A 12,003-nucleotide genomic window follows, 5' to 3' on the forward strand; every position below is an offset into this window, starting at 1 on the left:
CTTCCACCGCCGCCGCTGCAGCAGCCTTTCTCATGGCCCTTTTCTCGCTTCCGGCACTCACGGCAGGCGTCGGCGTTCCTGTTCTCGCGTTGTCCTTCGTTGCCGTGGCGTGGTCCTCCTTTCTGTCGCCGTCCAAGTCGTCGTCGCCGTTAAGGACCTGCTTTGCCTCGGTGTCATCGCGGACCCCTTCACTGTCGCACCTGAGATCGCGGTCCCCGCGGCTCCTGTCCGCACCACCACCGTCGACCTCTTCCTCCTCCTGGGTGACCTCTTCATTGCCGCACTCAGGCTCGCGATCTTGCGCCGGCGTGCATCTTTTCCAAACCGGAGCCGCCAACGACCGTCAGACGTCCAAGCCTGGGACCACCACGCCCCTTGCCTCGCAGTAGGCAGCCGATTTTCTATCTCCCCGCTCCGCGCAGAATATGGCCGTTGCTATGTCGATGCGTTCCACTGCCTTGAGAAGATAGTTCAGTGCCGCCTCCATCCTTGCTGGTAGCAGACGTGCCCGATTTCTCTTTGGGCGCCAGTTGTGGGGTTCCGTTGTCTACTCCGAAAAGAAGGTGTTCGTAGACGGCGGGGGAAAATAACATTTATTAGTCGAGACTTGAAGTCGACGTTAGGGCGGCAAGAAAACTCTAAAACAACTTCCTAAAACATTTCAATGAACCACTTCCGCACCGGTGACGCTAACCCTGGCCCCGGCGGACCGCACGCCACGCACACGCGCACACTTCACGGCAGCTCGCCGGCAACTCCCCCCGCATCTTGTCGGCCGGCGCTTTTATAGCGGATCTGTGCAACGCGCGCACTTCTACTGCGCAGCATGTGCCGCGGTCGGTTGGCAATGCGCGCGATTCCCACAGATTATAGCCGGCTTTTGGGAAGTCTTGTTGTGTTCTACAAATACACTTTTCCTGAATTCTTCACAGACGCCTCAAAGTCACATACTTCTGTGTCCTACGCTGTGGTCGGTCCGTCTTTTTCAGATGCCGGCGCTCTGCACCCCAATACAAGCATCTTCCCAGCAGAGGCTTATGCGATACTTGCAGCCGTTAAGCACAACAAAGAATTAAAACTAGAAAGTGCAGTGATATACACAGATTCCTTAAGTGTAGTGAAAGCTTTAAAAGCTCTGGAAAAAGGCACAAATCCGGTCCTGGTCTCGCTATACTCACTTTTATGCACAATCTGCACACTCAAACATGTCGTAGTGTGCTGGGTGCTAGGGCACCGTGATATCCAAGGAAACGTGTTGGCGGAGCAGCTAGCCGGATCAGTCCGCAAAAACGCTGCCGAAACATGATTACCTGTGCTTGCGCTTGACCTAAACCTTTCCTTAAACGAAAGCTAGGGGGCTTATTGGCAGAGCGCATGGGATATGCACACACAAAATAAACTGCTCATTATCAAGCTGCAACTTGGTAATTGGCCGCCAGTGTCAAAGTCACGCCGCACAGAGGTCACACTTACCAGGCTAGGAACATGACATACACAATCATAGGTCGGCAAACTCTCATGAGTCGACTCACTCTGACTCACTCAGATCGAGTCTGAGTCTGAGTGAGTCCAGGTGAGTAATACTATTTTGGTGTGTTTGAGTCTGAGTGACTTCGGTTGAGACAAATTTTAGTGAGTCCGGCCGAGGAAAACTTTTGTTGAGTCTGAGTCCGAGTGTGCCCTAAGGGCACAATATATTCTATGAGTGAGTCTGAGTGCGTTCAACATTTTTTGCCGACCTATGCAAGAGTACACACTCATTCCTTTTGTCCGGCGGTGATCCACCGTTGTGTGAGATGTGGCGAAGCACTCGCCGTGCTTCACATTTTAATCCAGTGTAATTAAGTAGACACACTTGGAAAGCAACACCCTACCGATAACAATTACCATTACACCCATCAATGTTCATCGGTAAGGAACCTGTTTTTAAACATCAGTCACTGTTCGTGTTTTTAAAAGAAGTGCATGGCTTTCACGTAACATACCTAGGCAGTCCACAGTACGACCTCTGAAAAGAAGTTGTTGCTACAGGAGCTACATTAGAGAAAGCACCTGCCTCCCTGCCCTAGCATCAAAGGCCTTGTGGAGGTATTTGTGCTCACACCATATCCCCATTGTTTTATCATCACGACCACTTGTCATTCATTCACTATGCGCATGTTTTACGTCACTCTCATGATTTTATTACTTATATGTTTTAGCCGCCTTTAGTGCGAGGAATTGTAGGCCCCTATACAGCCACTTAAAATAACCATTGTTCACTTTCACTATCATGTCCTGGCGCTCTTTGGCCATTAAATGGCCCTTGCGCCAATAAACGTCGTATGTCATCATCGTTGTTTTCAACTGTTTCTGTGTTTGCGTGCTGCACTCTTTTTTGTTAGGTTATGTAATATCTGATAACTGTGTTCCCTGTTCAACAGTGTGAATGAAACGTCACGGTCAGGCACGATGTTGCAAGTATGGCATTGGCGTCGTGCAGCACTCTGGACAAGTTGGTAATCCATCACTTCAGTACGATTGTACAATAAGACGTGGACAAGTGAAAAGAAGACACTCACGGAGCAAGGTGTGTTGCGCTGAATGTGTCTTCTATTGTGTTGTCCACGTATTTTTTGTTTCACATTCGTGTTGAAGAAATTGGTACACTAGATCAAACAAGCAAGCATCATTGAGAAATTCTTCTGCATAGTTAAAGCTGAAATTTGGGCTAGTTGGTCTTGACTTAAATACATAATATAGCGGAACAAAAACAAGGACAGAGAAAGAAGCACACAGGACGACCGCTAGACTTCAACTGAAAATTTTACTCTGGACACGTGACATGTAAAGTGTAAAACAACATCTAAACTGATGGAAACGTCACCATTCTGCCTTCGCATCAAGCTGCACGTGCCAAGCTACGCGTCGCGCATGCGCCCTTCCAAGAAGCCAATCTCCTTTTTCGTTAGGACAATTGAGGGCACACTTACACACCTATCCGCCTCCCTGTTTATATACATGGCCTCACAGATGTCACGTCGTATCTGGTCATGACCCCTTCCCAACACCCGAGTTGCACAAAATGCTGGGGCGCAACCCACAACGCTTACAATGATCGGCCAAGTGACCCCCCGCGACAAGCGATGAAACCGCTGTTCGATGCTCTCTTAGCCGGTCATTCAAACAGCGCCCCGTCTGTCCCCACGTAACATTTTCCGCACGACAAGGGATACTGTAGACGACGCCTTCAACACAGGAAACGAAACTGGTAGCATGTTTTTTTGTGCATCCTTGCGTTCTATTCTCATTCACAGCAGGACACAGCCGCATCAGCTTACCCGGTGCAGTGCAGAGCACATCAACACCGCATTTCTTGCCCACTTTTTTCAAGCGATGCGTAAGCTGATGAATGTAGGGCACCCCTACCCGCCGAATACCAAGTCGGCTTCGGTCTTCCTTTGTGATAGAACGTGCTTCATTCCTTACTTCTTTGAGAAGGCTTTCTGCAACAGAGGCCACCAGTTCACGGGGGAACCCTGCGTCTGCCAAGCGAGACACTTGCGCTTGCACGCTTTCCGCGACCCTGTGTCGGCAAGACTTCTGTAGAGCGCCGCGCAGACAGTTCATCGCTATGCCACGTTTGACCAACTTCGAATGCGCCGAGCTATAACTTAAAAGCTGCTTTTTAGAGCGAGGTTGATACGCCCAGCAAACATGGTTATCAGTAAATTGCATATGCACCTCTAAAAACTGAATACAACCATCCACTGGCAACTCATAGGTGAAGTTGAGTCCTTTAGAACAGTTTTTAAAAACATCTAAAACCCTATCGACAACACTGCCTCGGTCCTCGAGGTCGTCCAGTTCCATAAACACTAAAAAATCATCAACGTATCTCATACATTTAACAACACGCTCGTCCAGGCTGGCTGCAATGCGTCGATCACAAAAGGCTAAGAATCTCGCAAAGCATGGGGGGCGGCGCAGGAGCCAATACATACCCCGTCTCTCTGCACGTAAGACTTGTCCTTAAACGACACAAAAGTTGAGTCAAGATAACACTAAAAGGTCTAAAAAATTCCTCAACGACACCCCACTCGCATTCTGAATGAAATCTCGCCTGCTTTCTTCGATCAACATCCTCACGGCGTCAATAAGTTTCCTTTTTAAGGATACTGTAAAATAAATCTTCCACATCACTGAAAAGCAAAATTCGCTGCAGTCCTGTGGTGTCCCCCCAAAATTCCACAAGCTCGTTTGAATTGCGGATTCGAAACGGATTCTCCACGACCAACGGTCTAAGTGTGTCTGAATAAACCTTGACAAACACCCTGCCACGAACCTTTTTCGGACACTATAGCTCGCAAAGGAAGCCCCTGCTTATGCGTTTTTACAGAGAAAAATACCTTCGGCCATCGCTGTTAGCCGCTACTGTTCTTGCGCAACTGAAGCAAGTTCACTCGTTCGCACAGATTTGTTCTTCCTTTTTACGACGTCTTGCGACGCGCAAACGGAACAAAATTTTTTTCCATGGACTGTAAAGCTTTCTTCTCGTACAAAGCAACAGGAATTACCACAAACCCTCCTTCATTATCAGATGTTAACAAAGCCTGTTCTTTGTCACGCAGGAAGTTAATAGCTTTCTTGACATTCAACTGCTTACTTTTGTTAACAGCTGACCTAGACACGAGGCAATCAACACCTTCCGATACCTTCAGGCGATGGCCTGAAGGTATTTTTCTCTGTAAAAACGCATAAGCAGGGGCTTCCTTTGCGAGCTATAGTGTCCGAAAAAGGTTCGTGGCAGGGTGTTATGTCAAGGTTTATTCAGACACACTTAGACCGTTTGGTCGTGGAGGATCCGTTTCGAATCCGCAATTCAAACGAGCTTGTGGAATTTTGGGGGGACACACACAGGACTGCAGCGAATTTTGCTTTTTCAGTTGATGTGGAAGATTTATTTTACAGTATCCTCAAAAAGGAACTTATTGACGCCGTGAGGATGTTGATCGAAGAAGCAGGCGAGATTTCATTTCAGAATGCGAGTGGGGTGTCGTTGAGGAATTTTTTAGACCTTTTAGTGTTTTATCTTGACTCAACTTTTGTGTCGTTTAAGGACAAGTCTTACGTGCAGAGAGACGGGGTATGTATTGGCTCCTGCGCCGCCCCCATGCTTTGCGAGATATTCTTAGCCTTTTGTGATCGACGCATTGCAGCCAGCCTGGACGAGCGTGTTGTTAAATGTATGAGATACGTTGATGATTTTTTAGTGTTTATGGAACTGGACGACCTCGAGGACCGAGGCAGTGTTGTCGATAGGGTTTTAGATGTTTTTAAAAACTGTTCTAAAGGACTCAACTTCACCTATGAGTTGCCAGTGGATGGTTGTATTCAGTTTTTAGAGGTGCATATGCAATTTACTGATAACCATGTTTGCTGGGCGTATCAACCTCGCTCTAAAAAGCAGCTTTTAAGTTATAGCTCGGCGCATTCGAAGTTGGTCAAACGTGGCATAGCGATGAACTGTCTGCGCGGCGCTCTACAGAAGTCTTGCCGACACAGGGTCGCGGAAAGCGTGCAAGCGCAAGTGTCTCGCTTGGCAGACGCAGGGTTCCCCCGTGAACTGGTGGCCTCTGTTGCAGAAAGCCTTCTCAAAGAAGTAAGGAATGAAGCACGTTCTATCACAAAGGAAGACCGAAGCCGACTTGGTATTCGGCGGGTAGGGGTGCCCTACATTCATCAGCTTACGCATCGCTTGAAAAAAGTGGGCAAGAAATGCGGTGTTGATGTGCTCTGCACTGCACCGGGTAAGCTGATGCGGCTGTGTCCTGCTGTGAATGAGAATAGAACGCAAGGATGCACAAAAAAAACATGCTACCAGTTTCGTTTCCTGTGTTGAAGGCGTCGTCTACAGTATCCCTTTGTCGTGCGGAAAATGTTACGTGGGACAGACGGGGCGCTGTTTGAATGACCGGCTAAGAGAGCATCGAACAGCGGTTTCATCGCTTGTCGCGGGGGGTCACTTGGCTGATCATTGTAAGCGTTGTGGGTGCGCCCCAGCATTTTGTGCAACTCGGGTGTTGGGAAGGGGTCATGACCAGATACGACGTGACATCTGTGAGGCCATGTATATAAACAGGGAGGCGGATAGGTGTGTAAGTGTGCCCTCAATTGTCCTAACGAAAAAGGAGATTGGCTTCTTGGAAGGGCGCATGCGCGACGCGTAGCTTGGCACGTGCAGCTTGATGCGAAGGCAGAATGGTGACGTTTCCATCAGTTTAGATGTTGTTTTACACTTTACATGTCACGTGTCCAGAGTAAAATTTTCAGTTGAAGTCTAGCGGTCGTCCTGTGTGCTTCTTTCTCTGTCCTTGTTTTTGTTCCGCTATATTATGTATTTAATTCTTCTGCATAGGCGCTTCACGCTTGTGTGCAAACTTCTCCTGCATAGGCACTTTAAAGTAATTTTATTGACAGCGCTTTGCAGTGCACTGTCGAGATAAAGGTGGTCATGTGACAGCTTGAAAACTGAGAAAAGTATAGACATTCTTGATCAGGCCCATCACTCATGTTCTTGCTGCAGTAATTTGTCCATCCTTCAGTCTACGCAAAGTACAAGAATAAAAAAAGTAGGCGCTTGAACTCTGTTAGAGGGCCACTTCAAAGGATAGACAGCCATAATATCCACTGGCATATATTTTGTTGATATTGTGCCTAATTTTCCCAGCATGTTTGATGTTCTTGATGTGATTGGTTGAAGTTTGGTGGGAACGTCGCCGTTCTTCAATACTTATTTATAATTTTTGTACGTGCCGAAAGTGCAAAACTAGTGCATGATGCAGCGCGTCATCAATAAACGCAATGTTACAGGGTTTTCACGGGTCCTCGAAAACTGTTGCGTTTGGAAATGTCATTTGCAAGGCCTTGAAAAACGTAGAGTATTTTGTCGATGTTGAGAACCCTTCATTTCCGGGCAATGCATAAGTGTGACTAATATGAGAAATTTTTTTTCTAAAAGAGCCAAATCCAGAAACCGAAACTGGGCTAAATTACACTGGAGCGTAAAGCGCACCTAAGTATGTTTCACTTTTAAAACATTTGAAATCAAATTGGGGCAATTCGTTATCATAACGTGGACTCAAAAAAAAATCACAGCATATCCACGGAGTGAATGATGATGAGTGGGCGATGCTGCGGAGGTTCATCGGTAAGCCGTGAATCTTCCGTGAATTCTGCCCAGTACATCATCACCGACGTGAAATCGGGCACGTTTATACTAAAGGTTCGATGAGTTATGACGACTTGCAGCTCACTTTAATTTTACATGTACGCTGTGAATTTTCATTGTTTAGAAAACCATTGCTTTAGAAAACATCTGGCGTCTTTCGTTAAGCAGCTGGCGTCTTTTCGTTTTGCTTTAGAAACATCTGGCGTTCTTTCGTTTTGCTTTTAGAAAACATCTGGCGTCTTTCGTTGGTTTATTTCATCAATCAACGGCGTTTTGAAACAAAATTTTTATTGTTTAATCACGCACAGGAAAAATCTCACCAGGCACTACCTTGGAGGTAAACAATGGCTGCTAATGGGAATGAGAGACAGAAGAAGTCGGCTTTTAGCTAACACTTACACTTCTACTTCTACTAACGTTTCCTACTGGAACATGCCAATGGCTGCTAATGGGGAATGAGAGACAGAAGAATTCGGCTTTTAGTTAACGCGCACGCTGCGAATTCTTTATTGTTCAACAACGCACAGGAAAAATCTCCCACCGGCACCACCTTGCAGGTCAAGATCAAGATCTGGTATTGCGTTACGACTGGTTACGCACTACTACGACTACGAGGGACGAACGGGTGCCGCCTTAGGAACTTCGCCCCTAAAAGCAGTTTTGAATCAAAAGCGAGCCAAATCCTGCATCTGCATGGATCAAACTGAGGTTGATCCATCAAACCAGCGCTGTGTTAACAATAATGTCCAGAACAACCAACATGGTTGAATCTATCTGTTTCATATGTCTCCTACTTGCTTTGTTATCGTGCTTTCGTTCCACAATTGCTTTTTCTTGGGCGAGTTGGTGCTCTCTGAAGGCCATTATGTTGTAGGACAGAACTCGGAAAAGTAGGAGGCTGACTTTCCTACCATAAAATCCCAAGCAAGCGCCCCCCACCTTTTTTCGAGAGATTTGAAACATGCCCCAATGAGAGAGCAAGCACCCCCACCCTCTCCTCCCGCCATTTCCAGTATTTTATTCACTATTTTGGAAACGGAAAATGCTTGCGTATTCAATAGAGGATTTCATTACAACCACGCGTGTGCACTTTTTATTCCTAGAGATTCTTCTTCCACCATCTTGAATTTTGCTCCATGAGCAAGTAAAGGCCCCCCTCCAAATCTTGTCGGATTATCTTTCACCGTAGCGTAGAGCGCTTGCTCGAGATTTTATGGTAGTTGTTTCTGCCTCTTGGTGTTTCTTTTCGAGTTCTGCGCTACAGTATTATGCCCTTCTTTTGCTCCAAGACTGTGTATTTCAAATAGAAGATAACTGAAATCAAGATCTTGGCCACCAATCTATTCCTTGAAGAAGAAGTAGTGATCCCAAACGGCGCAGCATAAAACGAGTTAAGAAGATGAAGAACTGAAGCATTTTTGGAGGCCTTATAGATGCCGTGAACAAGAAAAAACTGCCCACAGTCCAGAATGGTGCACATTTTGCCTGGAAGAACCACTGTTTCTACAAGTCTAGTCATACCCATTACGCCCATGCTAGAAACGATGCCATCGACGGAAGCACAAGGATAGTGTTACTTTTGTAGCAAAACATTGCTATATCATTCATTCGCTGTGATTTCGTTTTTTAACAAGCTAATTCAAGCCCAAATGAAAAGTTGCAATCTATAAGAGCCAAATCCAAATTTCACTCCTGAATGTTGACGACAGTGGGCTATATAGCTTTTAGCCGCGATATAGATTTTAGGTATCTGGCTGACGTGAGTAGACTGGCAAAAGATTGCTGTTGCAGGCCCGACCATATTGTCAGTAGTAAAAACTAAAGTTTTGCTCAGTTTCACTAAAAGTAAACTACGCTCTTTTATAAAATAACGCCACATATTTCTTGTCTGTGATGACTCTGGGTATGATTACCTCTATCAGTTGAACATGAATTTTCACATGAGGTGATGGAACACATTAAAAAAAGGAAGCGTACTCTCGCCACTATCACTTGCGAAGTATCTGAAGCTTTTCATGAACACACAAAAATGTAAATTTACATTTTTACAGCCTTTCTGGAGCATGTTCACTACATTAAAGTGACGAGTTGGTTATGTTGGTGTATAATTGCAAAATGCTCCACTGAAACAAAATTTGCACACAGACGAAATAAGATGACAGAAACTAGTGGTGATGATAGCAAGAGACCAACAAAAAAGTTGTCAAGTACGCTAAGTTGGTTTAGACACTTCCAGTCTGCACATGGTACACAACACCTACAAGCATATGCAACTGCCATTAAGTGCTGGGTGGACATTATGGCGTCTACTATCATCGCATTGTTGCAAAATTCCTCAGTGAGCCAAGAGGCCTTCTCAGTGGTGTCTGGGAAGAAAAGATTGCCAGTAAAATATGTAGCCCTTAAATACGTTGAAAACAATTCAGTGAATGAACGAGCTCTTTGAAGCCAAAGTGTGCTTCCTCTGAGAACTTCATTCATTCATGTGGCAACTGACTAGTCACACCGAAAGTTACGTTTGCCTTCGTAGTTGTAGTAATTCTAAAAAAAAATTTTTGCCGATTGTAAGGTGCAAGGCTCATCCCTCCCCCCCCAACCCTGTCCGTGAAAACCAAGACGTATACATTCCCGGTAATTCTTCCTCCCCACACTCCGCTCTGCTTGTTTTCTTTCTTTTATTCAGACTTTTTGCTGTTTTGTCTCCTGATTGCACACACCAATCTGCACACACGCCATTACCGCATCATTTCCGATGCATCACCACACACATTTGGGGCTCCTATACTGACATAGAACCTTGATCTACAAAAAAACGCTACATGTCCTCATCATCGCTTGACATTCGGTGTCACCTATTTATGCGACGAGTGCATGGAATTCGAAATCGTTGGCCACATTATCATAGCTTGCTTATCACGGTGACATTAATGTATTGTTTTAGACTGGTCATTTAGAAATGTCCAAAGGCCTGGATAATTTTTTGTGGAGGTGTTTATTTATCACAGGTGGCATATGCGCAAGAAATAGCATTTTCTCTAGTAGCACGACGCACTCATTGTAACGGAGCAAACATGCCACAAAATACATTGGAAAAAGCCCTAAAAACACTTCATCAGATTACAAAAGTTATTGCATTATTTCAGCACCTTCATACACTGACAACGATGATTTACAACACATAAAATGCACTTGTGTCTTATTGCAAGAACAACTGCCTTTTTAAAACATTCGTTGCTCCTGTTACACTGGGTTCTGTTTTCAAGTGAGACAGTCTTGCAGCTGTCATATGTTGAGACAAAAATGGGAGCACCTTACCTTCATACTTGATTGAGTCCCAAGAAGTCTCCCAAGACTATTGAGATAGCCAGTGAGCTCTATAAATGTCAGTGTGTGGTGTATTGTACATTTACATTCATTACATCACACTCTCACTGTTATGTCTCTCTCACGTTGGAAGCTGAGCATGCTGTGGTGTTGCACTGTCAAGCTCGAGAATGGTGGTTCAAATCCAAGCCATGACGGCCACATCTCGGTGGGGGCAAAATTGAAGAAAAGACCATGAATTTAGATGTAGGTGCATGTTGCAGAACTTGAGGTGCTCATAGTTAATGCTGAGTTCTCTTCTATGGTGTGCCTAATTATCACTCTGTGGGTTTGGCACATGAAACTCTCCAGTGTACTTAGTGTTTTATGCAGCAGACAGATGCCATTATTTGTCGTCAATGCTTTGCTTGTAAAGCATCCAGTAGCTTTGCAAGAAACTCACAATATTACGCTGCATGAATGGCGGCCCCTTGTCACCAATACTCTGTCAGATGCGTACCACTGAACTTTATTAAGTGTTCGAGGTGGCCATTTGAGATGGTAACACAGCGATGTGATTTGTGGTTGGTCATTCAGAGTGTTCAGCTTGTGATATTTAGTGACTAGTGCACACTTGTAAACATTGCAGTATGCCTCGATTGTGGCACTGCACCTCACACGTACAATCAAACATGACCAGTGCACATTTGTAAACAATGCAGTATGCCTCGATTGTGGCACTGCACGTCACCCGTACAATGAAAGATGACTAGTGCACTCTTGTAAACAATGCAGTATGCCTCGATTGTGGCACTGCACGTCACCCGTACAATCAAAGATGACTAGTGCACTCTTGTAAACAATGCAGTATGCCTCAATTGTGGCACTGCACGTCACACGTACAATCAAACATGACTACCGCATATTTGTAAACAATGCACTATGCGTCGCTTGTGGCTCTGCACGTCACCCGTACATTCAAACATGACCAGTGCACACTTGTAAACAGTGAACTACGCCTCGACTGTGGCACTGCGCATCACACGTACAATCAAACATGACTGCTGCACACTTGTAGACATTGCAGTACACCGCACTTGTGGTGCTGCGCGTCACAAAAAAAAAACAGATAGCTACCGCACAAGTATAAAAGGCACAAAGTAATGTAACAAAAGACATATAACAAACTTAAATAACGAAAGGGAAAAAAGGTGCCACAAGTAACTGTTTTGTGAAAGCATGTAAAATTAAAATGCAAGCAATAAAAAACAAGAACTGAAATAAGAACAAAAGTTACTGTGATGGCTGCGGCGGCTGTTGCCCTGGCATGGGCTGCTGTGGCAGCAACACCACAGTACTTGCAAGTGTGGCGAGGGGCGAGAGGTTCTTCTCCAGTCTTTGGATTCGCTCGTCCTGCCGGCGTCCAATCTCGCACAACTCCTTGACTGCGTCAGCCACTGATTTGAGTCATTTTTCAAGGACCGCCGTTT

Source organism: Rhipicephalus sanguineus, chromosome 3 (assembly GCF_013339695.2).
Source record: "Rhipicephalus sanguineus isolate Rsan-2018 chromosome 3, BIME_Rsan_1.4, whole genome shotgun sequence".
In the NCBI taxonomy this organism is placed as follows: domain Eukaryota; kingdom Metazoa; phylum Arthropoda; class Arachnida; order Ixodida; family Ixodidae; genus Rhipicephalus; species Rhipicephalus sanguineus.